Below are 18,568 nucleotides of genomic sequence, written 5' to 3' on the forward strand. Positions count from 1 at the left end.
CCTTTAATTCCATGTTTACAATGTTTCAATGAATTTATTATTATCACCAACCCTGTAACTAGGATGTTGAATATAAAGCAAGTTAGAATACTAAAAATTACTTACTTCACTCAGAATGTAAAAAAAATGCTTTTTTTATTTTAATCAAAACATATTGTAGAAGCACATATTTTCGTTCGATCAAAATGTCGTTGTTTCTAAAACAAATAAAATTTAATTTCGTCATATTGCAATCTTTTTCTATCCATAATTCACGCACTTTGGTTAAATATTTGGCATGGATTTAATTTTGTTGTTTATACTTCAAACGAAAATAACGAAATTAAAGCCTCAAAGAATATTTCTGCTTCTACAGTAGATTCAATGAATAACATGCATTTTTTTTAAGTATAGACACAAACAATAGGGATAACTGTGCATCAGGTTTAATCTTAAATTCAAATTATTAAATCATACACAAGGTGTCCCGGAATAATACCGTTTACTCTTAAACTATTATTAACTTAATTCATTTAACAAAAAATCAAATGCATTTTTATAAATCTATATAACGTAGATTTTCAATCCGCAAATTTCAAGAACGTTCATACATTTTTGTAGAAATAAGGCATTGTTTATAAAAACACAACAATAAAAAGGGTGTTCCAAATGACGTCTGATTTGTTCAATTATGACGTCAAGGCGATGAGTAATTTTCCTTACAACAGACACTGTACGTGTCCAATTTTCTCCAATCTTTTCACAATATAATCAATTCTTTGTGTCTTAAGTTCTTTTTCTCAGGGTATTATTTTTTTTTTTTAATTTGTACAACGATCTGAAGTTTATGTTTGATAATGCAGTTTTTAAACGGACGATGCCTGCATTATCTTTCGATTTATCTTTAGTTGATTGATATTAAGTTCAACCAAAAAATATTGTGCAATTTGTAACATCATAATTAAAAAAATTTCATGTTTTTCTCCTAAAACTTGTTCGTGAAAAACGATAAAAATATATTTTTAATTAGGTCACAATGCATAGCTGGTTTTTTTTTTGTGGTGTTTACACCCAAAGTATCGTAATCTAGTGTCACACATACCGGTAAACGTTCACATTCAATTGCTCAACCTCCCTTTCTTTTCTCATTAAACAATAATGTGTTTTATTTGGTGATTCATGCAGGATATGAAAGTGACGACAATGCAGAAAAATACACTATCCGCGTATTTTTTTCTGCATTTCGTTATCTCCATAACCCGCTTGAATTATAAAAAAAAATAATGTGTATATTTACATTGTCTTTTTTTTTTTTTACAAATAAATCCACTGACTCTAAAAAGTTAGTATAATTAAACAATATTATCAAATGAATGTTCATTAATATGTCAAATAATATAATCAGCCAGATTGTCTTCTATGGGCATTTGCGTCTGGCATTATCATGATTTTCTTTCTTGAAGGCAGTGATTTTTTCTTTGGTACATGTTTCGACAAATCGACTTATTAACGGTGCGTGTAGATTTCAGTCCAGTCAGTTTCTACAAAATTATTACCAATTACTTCCTTTAGGAATAAAGAAAATCATAATTGTTGGATGTAAATATAAACATATATTTACATCTACCGAGAAGGATTTTTATGGTAACCTATTAAACTAAAGCTAATAAATGAAGGACCATATTCGATAGAGTCCAATATTTGCTTCCGTTTTTTTTTTAATAAAAAAAATATCATTCCGATATGAGATTGAACAGGTTTGCTACTTTGTTGTAAGTTCTTTTGTAAAACGCAAACCAGAAATTTAGAATTTTTACAGCAATGCTTGTTCCTCGTGCCTCTATGACGTCACGTAAACGGTTATATTATTACCATTTACCGAAACATGAAAAGTTCATCAGTTTTTTTTTGGTCATCCTCAACAGTAGAAAGTCTAGAGTGCATCATGTTCTGAAATCATATTAACTGTTTATATCATTTTGCATACTATATTGAAAAATGGTGTTTGAGCAAGCATGCGATTGGTGTTTTCTTTTAAAAAAAATGATAGGAAATACCCAAGTTTTTGCCTAAATACAAACGTTTTGTTAAAACAGATCATCATAAAATATAATATTTGTATTATGACATCGATAAAACATTTTATCTTGTTACTCTTTAATTACATATGTTATCCAACTTTTAGACTCTATTCATAACTTTGAAATACTCTCGCACTCAATCATTTATTCTACAAATAATAATAGTTGCTGTTTAATCAACCTAAACTGAATTGTTAGTAACTTAATTATTTTTCTTAGGTTTCCACCAAATCGATTATCGGGGCATGTAGAATTAAATCCTGTCAGTTTCTACAGAGCTATGACTTGCAATCAGTTTCCGTAGGGAACACAGTGAATCATACTTAGTGGATGTAAATATTATGTGTACAAATTTGAAAAATCTGAAAGTGTTTTAGGGGAAATTTTTTAGTTTGATATCTGACTGTTTTGGAATTTTTTATAGATATGCATATCAAAATATAGAAAGTAATATAGAAAGTACCCGATTTCTGATTAATAGTTTATTGCTTAAATAATCATATCAACAGATTTAAGGACAAACTAATTGTAAAATTGGTGCCTTCGGAAGTGTTTTTTTTTTTTTGGCAATGCAGTACAATAGTAATTGGTTGCTCAATATGATTAATAGTACCAAGAGAATCAAAAATATTATCTTAACACTATAAGTTGTCCACTTTAGGCCCCTCCCAATTGAAAAAAAAAACAAAAAAACGACCAAGTCTAAGAACTATTGGCAAAACCACGATGTAGTTTACTTTTCACTTCCGTTTAATACAACCTAAAGCTGTCGGGACACACAGACGATATCCCGATAAACTATGAGAAAAGTCGATTTGTTTTTTAAATAGGACACGCTATTGAAAGTTAAAACCGGAGTGGTTAGTCCAAAATCAAGGTTCATCTCCCGTGGGAATTAGGAATATAGTGCATATGGCGCAGCTCTGAAGTATCGTGAAAGTCCCCCGACTGCAATACACTAGATTATTGTTGTAGAATCGATTTCCATATTAGCAATAATTGTTATTTAATGATAAGAGTATTTAAAAGGGTTGGCTATATATTGTCTCATGTTTGCGCCATTTCTTGTGCATCCACGAGTGACCTGAGTATTTCATAGTGTTTTAATTTCAAATTCACATATGAACAGCTTCACAATTTTTATTTTGAAAAGCATATTATGTTAACTTTTATCTTAAAATATGTCTTAACTTTTTTTTTAAACATATCAATCTTTATTTTTTTTATTCGCTTACATTTGAAATAAATAATTACAGTTACCTTTGTTAAAGGATTTAACAAGTAAGTTCGTATTTTATCTACACAAACACAAAGAAATTGTAGAATTGTATGGTTCTAACATTTGAATAAAATCTTTCAATGAAAAAAATATCCAATTTCATTATAGTGTCCATCGTACAACATCATCATATGCATGCACTTGTATATTAGATCGCATTGATCTGACTTATAAGTGTGCATCGATTTATTCAGCCTTTGAAAGAAGCAAGGGATTCAAGATATGTATTTAATGTTTAGATAACGTAAACCCCATGCGTATATGGGTCGATGGGAATAAAAAACCCTGTAAAATAAACCTACAGTCAAAGATAATTGGTAGATGCATGAGGTATTGTAGAATTTGAAGATGTTTATTTTCATACATTTTTAACCCTTTGATACAGATAATAACCTGCAGTTCCTCCTTACATTACGAAAACATTCGGTATATTCTTCAATGTATGTTGATTTACTAAAATAACCCTAGTAGGTAAATATGTATCTTTTATTCGTCACTTCAAGAATTTTAAACTATAAGATGTAGCATTTATTGAACAAATCAGTGAATATTGTGAAATATATAAATAACATTTCATACGTAAATGTGTTCCGTCTGTTTAAGCTTGATTCGATGTCAGAAATATTCTTATATTTACCCTTTGAAACTCCGTGGATATAGAATTCCAAGCATTGTTTCTCCTAGAATCACTCGAAAATAACACGTAAGAAGTTATATTGAAGCAAACTGCTTTCACAAATTTCTTTTTTAGTGTAGTGATGTCGTACTCATTATAAAACTCACTAGCAATAGTTTTTAACTAAATAATAATTGATGCTAATTATCAAGGAATGAGTTTGAATAATTAAGATAAATTTACTCAGTTTACTTATAAAAATAAATCGTTGGTGTAAAAATGCAATAATACTAGTGTTATAGAATAACAAAATATATTGTACTCAAGAACTATACCAACTGTAGTAATGATTCGTATATTAACAGCCGTTTATCAGTGAAATAAAGTGGGTCACCAAGATCTTGAAGAACGATCAGAACAGATTAATCTTACTAGATTTGTCATTATCTTTGTAAGTGACAAAGACGGCTGTCAAGATGACGTTTTATCTTTCTGAATATGCTCACTTTGTAATATTTTTTATTTCTGCAACAGAAAAAGACACTTAAAATAAGACATTTAGGTAATTTAACATTTAAGTACATCATCAATTGAAGAATTTTTTTTGGTTTTTTTTTCTATTCATTATTTCGATTATTTTGTGGACGATACTACCTCATTGAATAAAATATCATCGACAATGGGAACTTCTACACAACAACAAAACGTAAAAAGATGCATTGCTGTCCAAAGGGACGCAAACCGTGACAGTCCATACATGAGCAAATATTGACTTGTAATAAACATTTACGTTTGTTGTAAAAGCTCGTTTAAAAACACACACAAAATGTTTTTTTAAGAAAACAATTGCGATTTATACATGACAAGTGTACACGATATACGCCGTAACTGTCTCAACCCTGACCCTCGAGACATTATCTGTAAGACTTCACTGAACACGCTGATATAGTGATTCTAATAAATATACAATACATATCTTCAGGGGTGAATTCTAGAACTTTAGAGTAGAAAAAAAAATCGTTACATATACTCACTTATCCTTTCACAGATATTCTTTGTTAACTGATTATGTCTGCACAACTTAATGAATAACTTTTTAGCCGATAAATACGTAATTATGTCAATAAATCGAATCAAAAGTCGAATACTTTTTGCACTGAAAGAAGTGTTCGTATCAGCATACCTGTAAATGTTTTCCTTACTAAAGAAAAGGGCATCTTACATGTAGTAACATATGCGCTGGAGACGGAAACAAACGTTCAATTTAACCATAGTAACAAACTTTTTATGTATCAAATACAAGTACATTTAAAAGAGCAATATGCTGCTGAACATTTATAAACATATTATTAACCCTGTATAACTTTATAATATTTAAACTTTAAAGCTAAAATTCACAGTCATTTTCTTTTCTAGATGATGATTTTAAGGTAAACAAATCATATTCAAAAATATATGGAAATCTGATCGTTAATTTGTTGACATCCTAATCATTTGCACGTAATTTGTTCATTATTTTTTAATCATATGTGGAAACATAAAACCGTATGATATTCAGGAAGATGTATTAATGTAATGTGAATAATACCCATACTGATTCATTATTCAAAATTCATACTATGTATATATCTAAACTTAATTCAATTTTAAAAGGTGTCAAAGAATAGGTATAGCTATATATGATATGCAATAAATTCTAAATGTTTGTGATTTCCATACAAAAAGATGTTGATATATCAACAATGAAGTATTATCTATCCAATTGTCAAATAAATTTGTTCAGAGAACATTTTTATACTAGCTGCTCTTGCTTTGCTGATCTATCCATTTTTGCATCATGGTAACAAGGTCAACCAAATGGGAGAAGAAATATCACGATCTCTGAAACGTATGTACTATTGTTATAGCTAAATATGTTTCTTTTGTATTGACTCCAAGTAAAGGTTAGAAAGGTGTGCAAAAATTTGTTTACGAATGGGCGTGGTTAGTCGGTATCGTATAGTATATAAGGTGGATCGGTCACCTCGGTCCTTATCTAACACGATCATAACAATGAAGGCTACAGTACTGTGCATTGCCCTCCTTATCGCCGCGGGTAAGTAGCCTTATACAGAATCAAATGAGATATTCGAAAAACATTAAACAAATTCGTTATTAAAAAATGAAAAACCAAAGGGGGTTGTAAATTAGAAAATAACACAAGGAAATCAGTTTACGGAAAAAAACCTAAAAAAAAAAAAACAAAATCAAAAAAAGGTAATGTATGATTATAAGAAGTCATCTCTAATTAAAAAAAAACAGATCGAATTTGATAAAGAAATTTACGAACTTTTCGAATCTAATTTAGGTTAGAACTTTGGACTTATTTGTATATCATTTTCATAAATTGGGCAGGTGTATTAATAACAAAAATTAAAAGTATATTTACTATAATTCAGGTAATACAATGTCTTCAACATGATACACATATGTTGACGATAAGTACTTGTATATAGTATATTGCATAACAAACGTGAAGTTTAAGGATTATTTTGGAAATATAATTAGATTAAACCTGCATCGAACAAACATTGCCTAGTAGATAAGACTAGAAGTCTACTAGTTTTCTACGGACTATTGCAGATGTACATGTGGGGGAAAATACGTATGAAGTCGACTCTTCAATGGGATTTATTGAATAATTGTAATTTCATGTTTGATAATGTAGTTATATGCTCAGGAATCTAATTAAAAAGTGTGTTAATTATTATATATCAAGACGTTTCATTAGGTAAAAAACATGAACATTTTGGGACATATTATTTATTGTCAATCTTCAATTGATTATTCTTCTGACAACTTGTATCACAGTGTAGGTAAAAAACTGATCATACTATGTTAAAAAATGAATACTGAAATGCCGAAAGCAAAGCAAAATAATAAATAAAATGATACAAAACCCTCACACCTCGTTTGATCATTTGACGTCCTTTAAAGTCATCTCTAAATGGTGCACTGTCTTATCTTTATACAGATGTTATCAGGTTAGAAATCTGATAATTTCAAACAAAACTTGCGATATTATACGCAGTAAGAAAAGAATTAACAATTAAAGAATTACAAAGCTTTTGAAAAGAGTTTCAATAGTTAAATATATAAAAGGCCAATGATCTCAAAAAATGTTTTTTTTATCTTTCCTCCAGTCGCCGCTGAGCGCTGCACCTTCTTCCACCACGAGTGTTCCGGCACCACATGCACGGATGGTGCCGCACATTGCGTGCTTGGAACCTGCAGATGTACACAAAACACAGGACATGGTATGTACATTGTAAAAAGAAACAATTAAAACAACACATAGTTGAAATCAACTTCTCTGCCGAGGTACTTGTATTCATATAAACATTTTTTTCCTTACTATCGGTTACTCGTCAAATACGTGACTATTTTTGCTGATCAATTTCACCTACTCAAATGTACAACATTTCTTAATATTTAAACAATATTTTTAGACATCCAAGCTAAATAGCAACTTTTCTTGATGCATGTAACTGTATCTTTAACAATACATTAATTGTTTTGACAATGGGAAATATTGCAAAGATTACACCTTAAAAATTCATAGATTTTAGATAAAACACAAGATGAAACCGTGCCATTCAGCCAACTGAATGTTAACTGAAAGATAACTGACGGATAATTGAATGACAGAGCTATGCCACTCGGTCACATTTCAAGGCCTTTCAATCAGCATTCTGTTCATCGAATTGCTGAGCTTCATCCTGTGAAACATACATATTGTCCGATAGAATGAACCATTTATTACATATTTCATAAATGCACAAAATCAGGGACGATAATCGGGGAACAATTTTTACGGTAGCTGAAATTTTACGGTTATTTATCAGTAATGCAGGGGCGGAAAAACCCTACTACATGTATTTTAACATTCATTTATACCAACGTTGTATTATATGAAAGAAAATCATAGTGTTGAAAATCGTTTCATATGACCTTTAATAAAATATTTCAGCCTGCACAGCCGCCTCTGACTGCACGGACCACTGCGCTTTGTTCGGAGATCAACATTGTGTGGACGGTTTCTGCCATTGCCCATTCGACAATGTTCTCCCCGGAGTAGGAAAATAGATATTCTAATAAATGAAACAAATTTATTGAATCAATACTTTACTTCTGTGTCACTGTAAAAACTGTGGCAGGTTAAGGTGGCTCGGAGGTCAAAAGTCATGAAATCTACCTTAATTTTTCATTCACTATTTGTTATGCTACAAACTATTGTTTGATGGAAAAAAAATAATCTTCAAGTGTAAAGTGTAAATTTCTTTTTTATATCTATTAAAAAATCATTTTTGAAACACGGTTCTAAAATATGTTCTAAATATGGTCAAAATTAATATGTCTTCTTAAGCCGTAAGAAAACTTATTTGCCAGATTCAACTATCAGCTACATATACTCCATTTTATCATGGGACTGTTGCATTATGAAGACATGTCTCTTTGATAGTAAAGTATAATCAAAGTAATCTGTTGGTTTCAGAAACTAGCTTAAGACGTATTTTTCTTTAAATGATAAAGCTTTAAAAGAGGAAAATCACTTGGATCATTTGTTTTGATGTAGTTTAATTCATATTGTTAAGACAATGGCTGATTACATGTTATGCCCATATTGAGGACAGGAAGTAGAATTATTATTATTTTTTTTCTTTAATTTAAAAACTCTCGGAATGAACAATTGATAAAAGTTGGAATAGGTTTTATGCATGTATACAAAGCAGCCAATATAACAACGGTGTCATAAACCGTTGGATAATGACACATTTTTGAATCATACATAAGTTTTCAATTGAATTTCTGTTTGCTTGTGAGGGGTGGGTTTTTTTTTTGGGGGGGGGGGCTGTTTTTTTTTTTCTTTCCTTTCTACAAGAGGTATCAATGGGCGACTTCGACTGGAATTCGATTAAGAACTCAATTCACCGGAGTTATACATGAACACACATGTCATCTACTAATCTGACGTACTTTAAACTTTGACCAATAATTAAGTTTAACTTGCCTTAAAAGATAGGATTCATACTCTTCAGAATGGCGTCGAGAGGCTTAAGTGCTAAAATTTGCGCATTTTATAGTCCATTTAGTTTCTCTCATTTTCTCTTATCACAGAATAATTGTATTCATGAATCTTTAAGTAATGCATATTCATAAATAACGTTTGCAATTTTAAATCCTGGTTTTATGGAATCTTTGAGTTGTGTCTAGGATGTTGCTCTCACTTTAAATTTAATAATCAGTTTTATGTTAATTTTAACAAATTGATTTTATGAAGTTTTTGCCAAGCATTTTGTAAATTTCGTTCGATACAACAATTTCAATGCACCCATGGCATTATATACCGCAGAAATCTTTTAACTCGGATGCATGTTTCTGCTGTTTACATTTTTCATGCATGGTTTTTTTTCTTCTTATATTTACATGTAGGAAGTAAAAGAAATATCAAACTGAGTTTCAGAACTAATCTGACATTTAATTCGTTTCATTTAATTTAATTACCTTTTCAAATCGAAATAAATATCACTAATATTTAACATCATAAGTTTAAAGTAAATAAGTACATTGTATACTGTTAGAGTCATGATAGAAAAAAAATAGAATATTTATTCAAGTTTTTTTGAGAGTTTATTTGAATCAACTTTCTTATGCAGTTACTCTTGCAAAATGAAAACAAATCGTTGTTTTGGCTTACCAGAAATGATACAGGTAGTAATAATTTATCGCTGATGGCAAAATACAACTCAAGGAAATAAATTAAATAATAGTTTACACAAAATGTGTCTCAATAAAACAAATTTCATCAATCAATCAAAAGATTCATATTCATAAACATTCAAAAGATCGAGTGTTAAATGGTACGACCAGTTCAGATAGCTTTTGTAATCGTGTAAATTCCTTAAACAGCGTGAAATAAGCAGGTTCCAAAATACTGTTTATAGAATAATTAGGATAAATGCTGGTTTGCTGTCATTATTAACGGTATGGCCAGTCTGCAGCAGGAGCCTCTGCGAACCAATCTAATGTTAGAGCCAAAAGCGGCGTAGACAACGGTAGTGCTATGTGTTTGAAACATGTCTAGATGATTATTAGAAATTTATTTTGAACATTCATTATCGGGAAATATTTTAATTACGATTACAAAATTTAGTGCATTATCAATCCTTTAAATTTTTATTCGCAAAGTTCTACTTAGATTAAGGTTAAATTCGCAAGGACATATATTTCTTTTTCTAAGTATTGTTGGGCTTTTCTGACACGAACTATGACATAAAGGCATAAGTCGTTGTGTGTCACGCAACATACTAAATGTAATTAATCTTTAATATGCATAAAGGGTCAGCATTGAGCGAGCACACCTACCGTGTGATCTTTGTCGCAATCAGAAAAAAATATGAAAGAACAGGAATGCACTGAAAGCGTGTAAGCTTTCGGGGACTACGTTTATTAAATGTCTGAAGTTTATAATATGTACATGTTGGTATAAATATAGATTAAAGTCTTTTAAGGTTAGTTGAATGTCTGTTCTGTGTGCATATCTGGATATCCCCACTAATATGTTTTCTTTCAAATTGGGGCTCAAAATAGTTACAAAATATTACCCCCTCCTCTCTTAATTTACACGTATGCACATCTGATTACCTATATATACAATAACAGACTGTCAACCATTTTTAAAAAATCCATACTTTGTGTAGCCAAATACAAATTCAGAGCAAAACAAGATGGACCTTTAGAAGAATAAAGGTGGGGTCAGGTGCCTAAAAAGAGTAAGGATCCCCTGCAGACCGGTCGCGCCGGTCCATTGTTGAAGATCATGACCAACGGAAGAGACCGTTGTTGGTTGGGTGTTTAACCAATGGCAAAACAAGTATGAAAAAAACATCATCGTGTGTCTTTATATTTGCTGACAAGGTCATAAATGTATTGACTTGCCTATAGATAATTTTAATCGAGGTTCTAGATAATTTGTTTTAACAACGTATTTGTGGGTAGCTTGCCATGTTTAAGGAATTGTTGTAATGTTATATGCTTTGCATAACAAATAAGCTGTGAGACAAAACACTATTAGCAGGTGACGATGTTTTTTTTTTTAGATAAGTAAGTGAATTTGACTTTGAAAAATTAAAATTTCCACTTTATCATATAATTTTTTCGTTAGTTTACCACTAACGTCTTTATATAGTAAAATATCCAAACAGAAAACAAATATCTCTGGCATCTCCTATTCCAAAATCACTGGAATATATTACAGCTTATAAATGTAAGATAATCTATACTTTTCATAAAGGAAACTTTTCATGCAATCTCCTAAACATAAATTAACAACACACGTTAAGAGAATCATTGAAACAGAAAATGAGTTCTCCCATACAACTGATGTAAATTCAGTTGTCCAGTGTGATGCAGCATTGTAAGATTTGTCTGTTTTACACTGTGTATTACAACGCCGCTGTAAAATGTAAACTAATACAATTAGTTACATTGAACTTTCAGTTTTTCGTTTTAAAGATCTTGGACATACATGTAATAACTGTCTTATGAGAAATCACATTGTTTCAAGCTAAGGTGAATCGAACTTTTTTCTTGTAAATTTTTTTTTTAATGGAAGCTGCTCCATATTAGTTTGAATGCAGGTTATCCTTATCCATGGCTCAGAATCATATATAGTAGTTATATTCCCTTTCTTAAAACCAGAAATATTTTTTGTGGAATTAAAATCAAGTATCGTCGTTACTCTCAATAATTTGGTTATAGTTTGACAGTTTTAATGAATTTGTTATATTTATTATTTCATTTTCTTTAAAATGTTTTTGATCAAAACGGTTTTAAATAGTTTGAATTTTTGTTTTCGCATTTTAAAAGAAAACCCGTAGTTTTCTGACATCTTAGTGGAAACAGTATTTTACATTTTTATGGAGATTTCATTAAAAAATAATTCTAGATATACTTGATTACGATGTTTATTTTGATAAGAACTACATCACAATACAGAATCGCCCTGGATTACTTTAAACGTTTAACGATTTTGCATTTACAACCGTTGTTATAATCAGAACAGAACAGTACGTGTACTAGATCGACAAAATATTTCTTAAACGCATGCGCTTATGTACGGTATTTTGTACACTATATAATGTAAGATCTGTCACCTTAAAAGCTTATTTCTTATCATGACAAGTCCTGTACAATGAGGGTCATAATCTTGTGTGTAGCTATTCTTGTATCTGCAGGTGACTGTATCACGTTATACATGTACATGTACTCACCGCTCTGGAAGCGAAATGTTTTAAGGTTTTAAAGGGTACAAGTCAAACGTAAAAATGGCTTAAAAGCCCAAAATATAGTTTCTAAAACCATTTTAAAACAATTTAGCACCTATTTTTACCCAATGAACATAGTTTAGTATATTCAATTTAAAAAAAAGATAACTGAGTAATTTTGCGTAGTGTGATCAATGTGTTTTCAAATGCATTCAAGATAAAACTTTGGATTATACTTAAAATATTGGTTATAGGAATAGAGGGAAAAAAATATTCTCACATGACCACGTTGTTCCTTTAAAAGACTCTCTGACGACAAGTTAAGTGACATAATTTTTAAAATTGATAATACTTTAATTTGAAATATCATTTTATTTCAATATCGCTATTTAATATATCTATACAATTTTGGAACTATTGTAGACTGTAGCTGCGCACCGTGCTAAGTTCCATGCGGTGTGTTTCTAATAAAATTGTGTTACAATGTTTTTAATAAGTTTAGAAAGAAAACATCAAACTTATTAAAGCATATTGAAAGTGTGTGTACATTGACAGGATCAGAATTCCTGCTTATTTCTTATATCAAAGTCAATAAATTCGGTCCTTATAAAGGTGAACAAGATCAGGAAACTAAATTTTTATTGAAAAGACAAAGAAAACATTTGCATTGTCACTTGTTTTTTTGTTTGTCTTATGCATGCGATTTAAATGGTAATAAATTTGAGAAGTTCCCTTTGTAGAATTTATAAAGCTACATGTATATATAAAAACGTAGTTTTAATAGCATGAAACAGTACAATGCATACAGATTCTTCATGCTTCAATATTGTTTTTGAAGAATGTACAGATGAATTTGATCATTTATTTCATATTTGAATTTTCTGGCAAGATGGCTTAAGTAATCTTTGAACTATGAATATTCAACGTTTTGTAGTTTGATACAGAAGTTATTTTGATAAAAGAAAAAAAAAGAAACCTTATTAAAACTACAAACAATCACCTTTTTGTTTGTGACGTTTTCCTAGGGTTTGCTTGTATTAGCTGTTTCTTGTTGAATCCATTTTATACAACATATGTGCAGGGAATATAGGTCTATCAGAAAAAAAAATTACTTTAAAAAACTTTAATAATTTTACAACTTTCACATTACATCATTTGAATTATCTCATGATTTGAATGTAAAAGATACAATTGTTTTGTGTTTTGTGTTGCACATGCATATTTAGGAACGTATTACTATCGAAAACAAATCGAAGCGGGGTTTTAAATTCATAAAGTTTTTAAAGATGTTTACATGTTTTGGCTGCTTTATTCAATGAAAGTAAGGAACGCTTATTGATATTTACTCTCATGGTCTTGAGGTAAGGTGCATCTAAAATTTGGGGATGAGGGTCAATTATTGTGCTGTTTATTTGCTTTGACATGCATATAGGCTTGTAACTATTCAAGGTTGACATTTTGTATGTGACAGAAAACGATTTTCATTGTAAAAAAATATTTCTGTGCAATCGTTAAAGTTCGTGTTGGCTCAGTTTTTTAAAAATTCGTGGGTAAAATTTAAGCATTTCACGATAATTGCACCCCCCCCCCCCATTTTACTTAATTCAATAGTACTTTTATTCAATGGATAACTTACAGTTATTTACTGTTGAAAATACTGACTCAGCGTTTGTAGAAAGATGTATTCTCTAAAGCTTGATGGTAATATTAATAATATCAAGTGGTATAAGGCATTTATTTGCATTGTTACACAATTCTTTTTATTTATCTATTACAAAATGTATTGTAATGTATACAATTCGAGAATTGTATTCATTCTTGTTTTTATTTTATTATACATTAATACATTAGTTTAATAAATGATCCAAATCTTTCCTCCAGTCGCCGCTGAGCGCTGCACTTTCTTCCACCACGAGTGTTCCGGCACCACGTGTACAGATGGCGCCCCGCACTGTGACCTTGGTACCTGTACTTGCACAATGAACACCGGACAAGGTACCTAAATTCTTAACAAATGCCAAGAAAACAAAACTTCTCTGTAACATGGGTAGCTTCTTTTATAAATCTAAAGTATATGATTGTAAAAATATCTATTTATGTGTCATTTTACTGTTAAACATTGTATGTAGAAAAATCAGTAAAGTAGGCAAAATCGTAGAAAACGATGTTGGTAACCTGTACGTCTGACAAACAAATGCATTTTGGAATGTACATGTACATGAAATTTAGAAGAACCTGAAAAAGCATTTTCCTTTATTGAAAAATATAATTTTATATCTCGTGGTGAAAGGAATAATTGTATGTTTTCGTACAAAACGAAAGTCAATGTGAGAGAAACACTGGATATAATAGATTAACAATTATCATTGCTATGATACAGGAACCGACCAAACGTCAACTACAGTTTGTTATTTGTACCATTAAGCACTCGTTCTTTTCATAAAACTATACCTACAGTTCAGCCTGCACGACAGACGCTAGCTGTACCGATCACTGTCTCCTGTTTAGTCATCAGTACTGTATTGACGGCCATTGTCACTGTCCATTCACAGGAGGAAAATAAATCTTCAAATAAAGATTCTCTCCGTTAATTTGTCACTTTAGTTGTGATAGTGAAATTTCATATTACATTGTAATTTAAATCGATTCTAATTTCTTGATTTAACTATATTAGAGGTTTTTTCCCCTAATTGTTGAAGCTGAAAATATGTGAACCAAACTCCAACATTAGAATATGAAAACACTTATGGTGGGCAATCAATAATATGGCAGTGACCTTTGCCCCTCTTCTAAAAATTTGTTTATTTTGAATACAAAATACGGACATACTGCAGTCGTTTCATGCATATCTTATACGCTTTCCTGGATTGCTATTAAACAGCAATTTTAAAGATATGCTATGAGATGTTAAGGTGTGAGTGCCGAATGTTTTGGTATAAACAATTTAGATAAGACTTAATTGTATGGTATGCTGCATTGTTTGTTATACTGCAGAACAAAATTGCCTCTGCATACTAGAGAGTTCCGAAGATTTTGTTGTTAAATAATTAATAATCATGGTTTACCACTAAACTGTGGTGTTAAAATTAATTTTGAAAAAGACTCATTTAAAACTGAATTGAAATATTACATATGATATTGTATGCTATGGTCTACCATGCCAATTTCATGCTATTGTATGAAATTTCAACGCTGTGTTATGGTATAGGATATTTTATAAAATATATGCTTGAATTGACTGTGTAATACATTCAGAGAACCCATATCAAAAGCGTTACGTTGTAGCAACTATTTTGACCATGGTAATGATATTATAATATTTTTTGTGACGGTACATATTTTTCAATGATACTCACAAATATGAGTTATGGGTTGTTAAAAACCTCTTAAGTATGACGGATAAAATATATGTCCAACTTGGGTAAGGTAGAGGTAACAACTTAAATTTGTTTATAATGGATAATTATGTTGTTATTTATGGAATTCCAAACCCGATGTTAACATTCACTACAATATAATCTATGTCCGGCACTTATGTATTCATTGGTGCTTGTGTTACAAGTAACTGTCACAAGCGGCGCACATAATAAAGGTGAGGTTAAATCAAGGTAAACATATTTTAGATCAATGCTAAACAGATGATTTTAGTTAATGACATCGGTCAAATATACTGATTCATTAGCTTTTTTTTTTTTTTAATTTAATATAGTTAATCTTCTAAGACAAGTATTTGTTTACATGTAGTATACATTTTGAAGATAATGGCGTATTTAGAAACACTTGTTATGAAAAGTCGATAAAAGGCACAATGGGTCTTATGCACTAATGTATTTCTTGAATTTTGATACTGTACGGAGCAATGAAGATAAAACAATATCGTTCTCTACTAGTTGGTGATAACCCAAATAAGGGTCATATTTCGAAATAAAGTCATTGATCTTTCCGTCGTAGTATCTACAAAAACCAAAGATGTAAACTTTTTCATGAAAAAACCAACATTTTTATTTAATCTTATTTGTTGGTTTTTAATTAACGGTTTCATGTATAAAAAAAAAATAATAACATTATTTGTATGTTTGCTCAATTCTTGAAAGTCAGGTCACATTTTCTAAAATTGAAGATCATCAGATTAGATAATTTTGTATACATCATATTGTATTCTTCACAAAATAGTACCAAGAGTGCATACTCATTCTCATTTTTAGAGGCATCGTCAACATTTTCAAATATCAAGAATGTCGCTTTTATTTTTTTAATAGTCAAAAGTAATGCAGTTGAATTTGAAAAATATTTTTGGGAAATTTAAACCAGGATTTGTAGCACAACGAAAATGGTGGAATGGCCGAAATAACGCACAGTGTTCAAAATCAAAAGCCCAAACGTAAAAGACAAAAAGGCCAGAGCAAAAACGGACCTGTAAAAAAAATATAGAGGTAGGATCAGATGTCATTAGAACGGACCTGTAAAAAAAATATAGAGGTAGGATCAGATGTCATTAGGAAGTAAGCATCCTCTGTTGACCGGTCACAACTGCCGTTTGTTTTTCGTCGTAGTTGGGAAAACGTAAAGATAGACATACATTGGGTGTTTAATTATGGCCTAACAATTTAACAATTGGTATGAAAAACGCCAGTCAGCATGCGACCCATGGAAAACTGTATTTGCTGACAAGGTCGTTGTATTGACCATAGAACTTACAAAAATATTTCTTCAATCGAAACTTTGAACAGTTCTGTTTGATCAACGTGCTCATCAGTAGCTTGCCTCGCCTCAACAAAACTGTTTAATGCTCTTGGGTATCGACTTAACCGAGAGACAAACACTCCATATGGAGTTGATGATGGAATATTGCTACATAAGTAAGGAGAGCTAACAATAGAAAAATTGAAGTCATCACGTTTATCGACGAGTTTTGCTGTTAAGTTACCATTAAGGTTTCTATCCAGTATAATATCCAAATATAACAAACGATGACGAAGACTCTGAGGTATCTGTATTTAAAGTTCACTGGGATATATTGAGTCGACGTAAGTGGAATTAACAATTGTTAATATCTCGTCAATATACCTGAATGTTGAGTTGAAGGCCATAGTGAATGGTTATTTATTTCATGTACAAGTTTTCTGTAATAGTTAGAATATTTCAGAATACAGATAACACTGTTGTCTAGACTCATAATTTTTTTTAACTGAAAATGACTTTTTTTTTTTATGTTCATAGATTACACCTTTCAGAAATGATGTATTATAGTTAGATGAAATAGATATTCTATTCACAAAAAATCTCAATACGAGTTTGACAAACTTATCTAGATTTTAAAACGCATGCGCGTCCTTTTAAGTGCCCAGGTATATATAACGCTAGATCAGTCACCCTAATTCTTATCTTGGCAATTTTAACAATGAAAGCTACAGTATTGTGTATTGTTCTTTTTGTAGCTGCGGGTAAGTATACACCATTTCATTGGCAGTTCACAGTGTAACATTACTTTTGGATCCACTCTTGTACGATCAATCTCTAGGTTGATGTAAATATCGGTTGTTTTTTTTTGGTTTTTGTTGGTGTTTTATGTGCATGGTTTAGAGGGGTTTTCCTTAAGTATTGTTTATGTCTTGTGTACCCGAAATAAAACACAAATTTGAAATAATTTTAAATTAATTTCTGTAAAAAGAAAAAGATAGAGAATAAAATCAAAGAGTGAAGAATGCAAGAACTGTCTTTAAACTTATTTTAGTCGCCGCTGAGCGGTGTACCTTCTTTCACCACGAGTGTTCATCCACTTCGTGCTCTGAAGGCGCCCCACACTGCGTGCTTGGTACCTGTACTTGTACAACGAACACCGGGAAAGGTATTATTACTATAAAACAAAAGCAACTGCCAATAAACTAGATTTTTGTGCAAATGTTGAATTTTTAATTTTAATTTAATATATTATACCTAAAACGATTATAAATAACCTTTCTAGATTAGATTAACATTTTTCAAAAGGCAAATAAAGCTTATAAATGGCATTGGGTTTATAATTGGCCTTATTTGAAAATACGAAAAATTACAAATTTCATGTTTAAAAAAAATGTTGCATTTGCTTCATACAAAACAAAAGCCAATGAAACAGAAACCAAGTAATAAAAAACCGAAGGTTTTTTAGATTTACATGCATTTATTTGTCTGCTGAATAAAAGCAAGCAAGCGATTGTCTTGACGATAATGCATATATCGAACAAAAGTAAGCTACATTATATAAATAGTGCCTGTTTGGGAGGATAACTGTTAGAATTGACATTTGATATTTAAAGAAAATTTTACT

The 18,568-nt window shown here is 30.7% G+C and overlaps 1 long non-coding RNA gene across 1 annotated transcript; it reads left to right on the plus strand.

The window, feature by feature from the left end:
• Positions 1-5,933: 5,933 nt before the first annotated feature.
• Positions 5,934-8,111, plus strand: LOC105322508 (uncharacterized). Its single transcript, XR_010712386.1, has 3 exons — positions 5,934-6,050; positions 7,138-7,251; positions 7,965-8,111. It is a non-coding gene; the product is annotated as an uncharacterized lncRNA (long non-coding RNA).
• Positions 8,112-18,568: the final 10,457 nt, after the last annotated feature.

This window comes from Magallana gigas, chromosome 1 (assembly GCF_963853765.1).
Source record: "Magallana gigas chromosome 1, xbMagGiga1.1, whole genome shotgun sequence".
Classification (NCBI taxonomy): domain Eukaryota; kingdom Metazoa; phylum Mollusca; class Bivalvia; order Ostreida; family Ostreidae; genus Magallana; species Magallana gigas.